The sequence below is a fragment of the Artemia sp. Qi Xiang Cuo genome, chromosome 4 (genome assembly GCF_049724085.1).
Source record: "Artemia sp. Qi Xiang Cuo chromosome 4, ASM4972408v1, whole genome shotgun sequence".
Taxonomy (NCBI): Eukaryota; Metazoa; Arthropoda; class Branchiopoda; order Anostraca; family Artemiidae; genus Artemia; species Artemia sp. Qi Xiang Cuo.
Window position 1 is genome coordinate 53,628,201 of NC_142797.1, and position 6,170 is coordinate 53,634,370.

A 6,170-nucleotide genomic window follows, 5' to 3' on the forward strand; every position below is an offset into this window, starting at 1 on the left:
GGCATAAGTTACAACCGTTCCCCGCTACCCGGGTGGGGGGGGGGGGGGGGAATGTTAAACAGAGGCAACACTATGGCGTTGCCTATAGAAAAGATCATTAGGCCCCAATGTTTGATTATTTATGAATTAAAAAAAAAAAAATCTGAAAAAAAGTTTTCTAAAGAAAACTAAAGGCCATATTGTATTTTAAATCACAAGGAATAGAAATTTACAATAACTCAAACTCAAAACAACCAGAAATTACTATTAAAGAATAACTGAAACCCAAAACGAACAGAAATCAAATAAACAATAATAGGAAAAAAAAACATAGAACAGGTACTAGAACAGGCACAATTGATAATTCTCCCGAAATTTCTTTGTTTTTTCGTTGTTTTTTCTCCTCGATGAGAAAGACTCCCGGACGTGGGGCCGAAATATTCGGAATATGTTTTAATTTAAGTTTTTATTTGTTATATATTGTTTCATTGCATTATTAAAATTAAAACCCGTTTTTTCTTACTTTGTTTTCCGTAAATGGAAAAGCAGTGTGGTCTAAGAAATTATTTAATGGTCAGGTATTATGTAATAGAGGATGACGCAACCTTTTTTGACATGTTTATTCAAAACTCGTGGGGAACCCCCGCTTCTACCCACGGTGCACACGTGTGTGCACCGTGAATGTTACGTAATGGCAGTGCACATATCAGTGAGATTATTTAGTCCCCCTTTTCGTTCTTTATTACATAATACTTTTTTAAGATTTCATTTTCTTTCAATGCATTTTTCACCGACACTTTCAAGGCGTTTTTTTCTTTCAATGCGTTTTTTTTTTATTTCAAGGTGTTTTCTTTTTCTTTCAAGGCGTTTTTTCTTTAGTTCTTAAGTAATTAGGAATGTTTATGGATGACGCGTTCCCATGTGAACCGTCTCTTCAGAACCCGAGGGGGATCCCCGCTTTTAACTGAGGAGGAAACACACGCAGGGTGTTACATAATACTTTTTTTAGATTTAATTTTCTTTCAGTGCATTTTTTCTCACAGGCCACTATATTCTAATGATTTTGTCATCATTAGGAATAAAAAGACCATTTCCATCCAATCGAACTGCGCCCTAGACAGTTCTACCAGCAGTGTATAGCAGTTCTCGACCAGCAGTCTAATATTGTGCTTCAGTTAATACAATCTTCAAAATAATCATTGCACGCGAGGAGAGCCCCATGTTCCAATTGATTAAATGATTTCCGCATGAGAGCACAAGCGTCCCAGGTCCTATTGGTTCATGCATTATTAAATGAACCTCGCACTTTTCCGCACTAATGCGATCTAGACAAGTTACGTTACATGGCAGATGTTACCTACTTTAGGTTTTTAGATGTTCCATTACGTAAATTATTACGTACTGAAGTTATATAATTATTATTATTATTATTTATTTCTAAACCACACTGTACAGAGGTACAATACGTGGAGTATCACGAGGAAAAACACATAAAATGCAACACAAATCAATATTGAAATCAAAGATTACTAGTTACAGAGTAACACATAATAATTTAAAAGAAACTAAATCAAAAAAGAAATAACAAGAAAGGAGGGGGAAAAGAGGAAGAGAGAAAAAAACTCACAACTTGCAGAATCTAATAAGCAATAATATGCAGAAATATGGACACAAGCTGTCATTATTATTATCATTTTTTGATTTTTACTCACTAAACAAATAAAAGAAAAATAACTTACGACTGAAAAAACCTGATATTGTGATGGTGCGGAGAAAAACGGATACAAGCAGTATTTGAAAGTTTTCTGTGCAGTGCTTCCTGTTTTTCAGTAATATTAGGTACAAGAAATTTATTAATAACTACCCAGTTTTTGGTCCAAGGTGGAAGAAACAACAAAAGTTTACAAAATCTAAAATAATTAATCTGGATTCTTTTTAACTCATTTTTCTTAAGAAGGGGAAAAATTCCAGAAGCAAAAAGAATTGAATGGTCACAAAAAGTTGAGTAGAGCTTGGCCAACGCAAGTTTATTATATTTACCTCAATTGGCAACAATCTTAGCATATCCTAACTTAATTTTCATATTAATATCTGACACTGTGCGCTGGCGCAAGCTCGGAAGACTATTAGTAATTGAAATACCGAGCCATCGAAGAGAATCTACGAGAGGGATAGTAAAGCCAATACAGCGAAGGGAAGTACTAGAAATGTTATTAAAAGAAAGAAATTTACATTTATCTACATTAAGAGAAAGGCCTATGTCTGAAAAAGAAGTGAAAACACAAGAAACCATGTTAGATAAACCAGTTTTAGTACGGCTTATAAGAAGCAGATCATCAGCGTAAGCCAGGTATGAAACATCAGAAAAACCGGAGAGATAGGTAGCCGATATCTTTGCCAGAACTCCTGAAATACATAAAAATTAAAAAGGGTCGGAGATAAAACTCCACCTTGCCTTAAACCTCTTTTCAGTTTAATAATAGAAGCTGGTACAGATTTCAGCCGAAGAAAAGAATTAGAGTACTAGTACCGAAGAAGCGAAATAACCCATAGATAGACACCGCAACCACGAAGAGCAGAAAAAAGCTGACTATGACATACACTATAAAAGCTTTTGATAGATCTAAAGTACAAAGATATATACTCCTTCCCTTAGAAGAATTTTCAAGGAGCAAAGAAGATAATACACGATGTGCGTGTTGACAACCTAATCCGGGCTTAAATCCAAACTGGTTATCTCTCTCAATTATATTATTAGTCACAAAAGGTAGTAATACATGCTCAAGAACTTTACTAAAAGTGCAAGAGACAGTAATAGGTCGGTAAGAAGAGCAAAATAAAGGAGAATTTCCCTTCTTTAAAATTGAAGAAACATTACCACACAAAAAACTCTCCGGTACACTAGAAGTACAAATACACATCTGGAGAAGTAGGTGTATATGGTCAATAAGGGGGGGGGAGCAATCTAATAAAAGGTGAAATCTAGATATACCATCATTATCAACGTTATCTGATTTAAGTTTCTTAATTTCTTCAACTACGGATGAAAGAGAAATGGGAACACAAAGACGCTGAGATAGAGGGGTACTAAAAATATCAGAAAAAGAATGAAAATACAAAGAATGCACAAGGTAACTAACATAAGAAAAAATAGACCAGTAATGGCCATGCCAAGCAGATGCAGGAAGACAATCACTACTTGGCACATCACTTCTAATTGACTCAGAATTAATAACTTTTCGCCATTCTCTCTTTGACACTGGGCAATCCATACCACGATAACACATTAACTTAAGATATTTTTTATATTCACTGCGCGTCCTACGCTTAAGGTCAGATAAAATTCCACAAGGCGGTCTATTACATTCATTCCAGACTTTTAACCAAAATTTAGCTTTATTTTTCAAAGTTTTTAAATTAGGATCTAAAGACCAAATAGGTTTTTGCGTACCACATCTAACACGTTGCAGCGGCACTGCAACTGCCTTGGCATCTTTTAAACATTTAATTATTTGATTATAATAGCATTCTAGGTCCTTTTTGCAATTTACTTGCGTAGAGCTCTGAAGCAGATGGTAGGGAACTCGCACAACAGATAGCAGGTTTGTTAGTATTAACGCATAGAGAGGAGCATCAGCTTTCTTCCAATTACTTTTTTCAAACCATTTTGAAGACCGGGGTACTTTACAAAACTTGCAGGGTTTAAATTCAGCGTAAGAGTAAGTGAAATAGGGAGATGGTCTAAGTCTTGTTCTTCAGCATGTACAAACTATTGATGTAGTAATACTAGGTGAGCAAATAATGTGATCAATATTGCCTTACTGCCTGAATGGTGAATATAAGAATACGGATGAGTTTTGGGTATAATATGATAAGATGGAAGGCAATCTAACGACAAATCACTTCTCACTGACGAGTTATTTATATCCGTATTGAAGTCACCAATTATCATATAATCTAGAGAGATAGAAATAATTTTTTCCACTAAAAACTTCAACGTGTTACAGGCTTTACCATATCTAGCCATCGTTCTGGAAGAACGGTCATCATAAGGCAGATAAGAATTAATGAAAACTATAGTGCCCTTACGAACAGCCAAAAAAACTCATCCGAGTAAAAAATCACCGGCGAAACCAAATTGAGATTGCGCTTAAAAACGCAAGCTAGCACACCTGATGGGTGGTCTCTTGTGGTTCTGGCAGCAGTCAAAAACAAACCATGATGAAGGTTCCGACGTAAAACATTAATGCTAAAGCGTGTAAGAAGATATTACTGTAAACAGATCAAATCAAAAACATTGTAGAGCTCATCAATAACGAAGCCCTTATCCTTTGTTCCATTAATATTAAACGATATTAGTGAAAACTCCAAAGTCATTGCAAAAAGTGGGAGCGCGACATTAGTTCCTTAGATACAGGACAGGCTATAAGAAGCATAATTTTTACCACAGTTAGCAAACTTGGGAGCAGCACTACAAGGACTATCCTTAGTAGAAAGATGTGGCCCAGCACATCTGGCAAATCTCGGGACATTGCTGGTGCAAGTACTTTGAAAGTGATCGTATGATCGGCATTTGAAGCAGCATTTAGGTATTGCTTTAAATACGTGAATTCGAAAAAATTCATATCCAACTTTAATTCCTTCTTTGAAATAAGCAGACTGAGTGAAGAAGTCTTTAAATTCAAGCTTGACTGACATAGTCTGGCCCAGTCGATTTGCACTTATTATACCTTGTAGTCTATTAATAACTGATAGGTCAACAACAACTGGGAAACCTCTGAGAATTCCAAAAAAGCGCTTGGGTCGTACTTTAACAGTTGCTCCGGTAATAAAGTACTGAACCGATGTACAAAAATCTTCAGTTGCAGATTTATCGATATTGACATACCATCTGACTTCAACAGGTTTCACACTACAAACTAATTCATGCCCAGCTATTTGATTGAGAACAGATTTGCGTTTAATCGAATCAGACAAGTCTGTAGGCACTTTAGAGACAATAACTGTCGTATGAGTGTCAATTACTGGGGTAGGTTTCGGAAGTTGAGAAAGATTCAACTGATAATTGTCAAGTTAACCTGATATTTCAACAACCACTTGTTGTAGCTCATTAAACTTAGAGAGTAAAGAAGTATAAGCATTAGCAGGGAGACTTGGCACCTCTGTAGGTCACTTTATCACAAACATAGGTACAAAAGTGTCGCTACTGTCAAGAGATCTTAACAGAGAAATAATGTCACTAAAATGATTAGAAAGTGCATTGTTCCCCTTACGTACTGGGCAATCCAATTCAGGTGCACTTATTTGCCACAATAAACTTTTAGCTTCTTTGACTATATTCACGTCAAAAAACTTCATACCATGGCTTTTGATAATATTCTCCTCAATTCCGCTTAGAAAATTGCTTTGAATAAAATTCAGAACCGGAGAATATACAAGTTCAGGCGTTTCGTCAGAGCTTTACATGGCTATTGCAATCACCATACAAATTAAAAAGTTTCAATATTAATTCAAGAAAAAATACTGAATTAATAAATATCGAAATATAGGTCAAACTAAAAGTAAAATCGATTCCATTTTATAATCCACTTAATGTTAACTCAGGTCAACAACTCACTTGGAATAAATTATGACCTCACCAAAATAAATCCAGACAGGAATAATATCCAATTCAATTTTGATGTTACATCACTGAACTCTAAAACGAAATAGATCAAATGGGCCCATCTTTGCAAAACTTAGACTTAACTAGCTGAAAGAGAGGATAAATTCTGCATTTTTAGTCGCATTGCACGGGTAATTAAGGAAAATTTAATATATTTGTCTATTTCTGTGTCTTTTCTAAGAAAAATGGCCCCATTTTGGGAAAACTTAGCCTTAACTAGCTGAATGAGAGGATAAATTATTCATTTTTAGTCGCAATACATGGGTAATTAAGGAAAATTTAATATATGTTCCGATGTTGTGTCTTTTATCATAGGCAGTGCAATAGCGCTGCCTAAGTAAAGAACAATGTTGGCACAATGTATTTTTTTGGGGGGGGTGGGGGGGGGGGGCTGGTATTAAACAAGGACACTTTATATCGAAGGAGTTGTCGTAGAAACTTCAAAAAGAGCTTATTCTATTGGAAATTGGAAGGGCTTGTGCCCTTTTTAATAGCCGAAAGTGATTGCAGGGCAACTAACACCCCT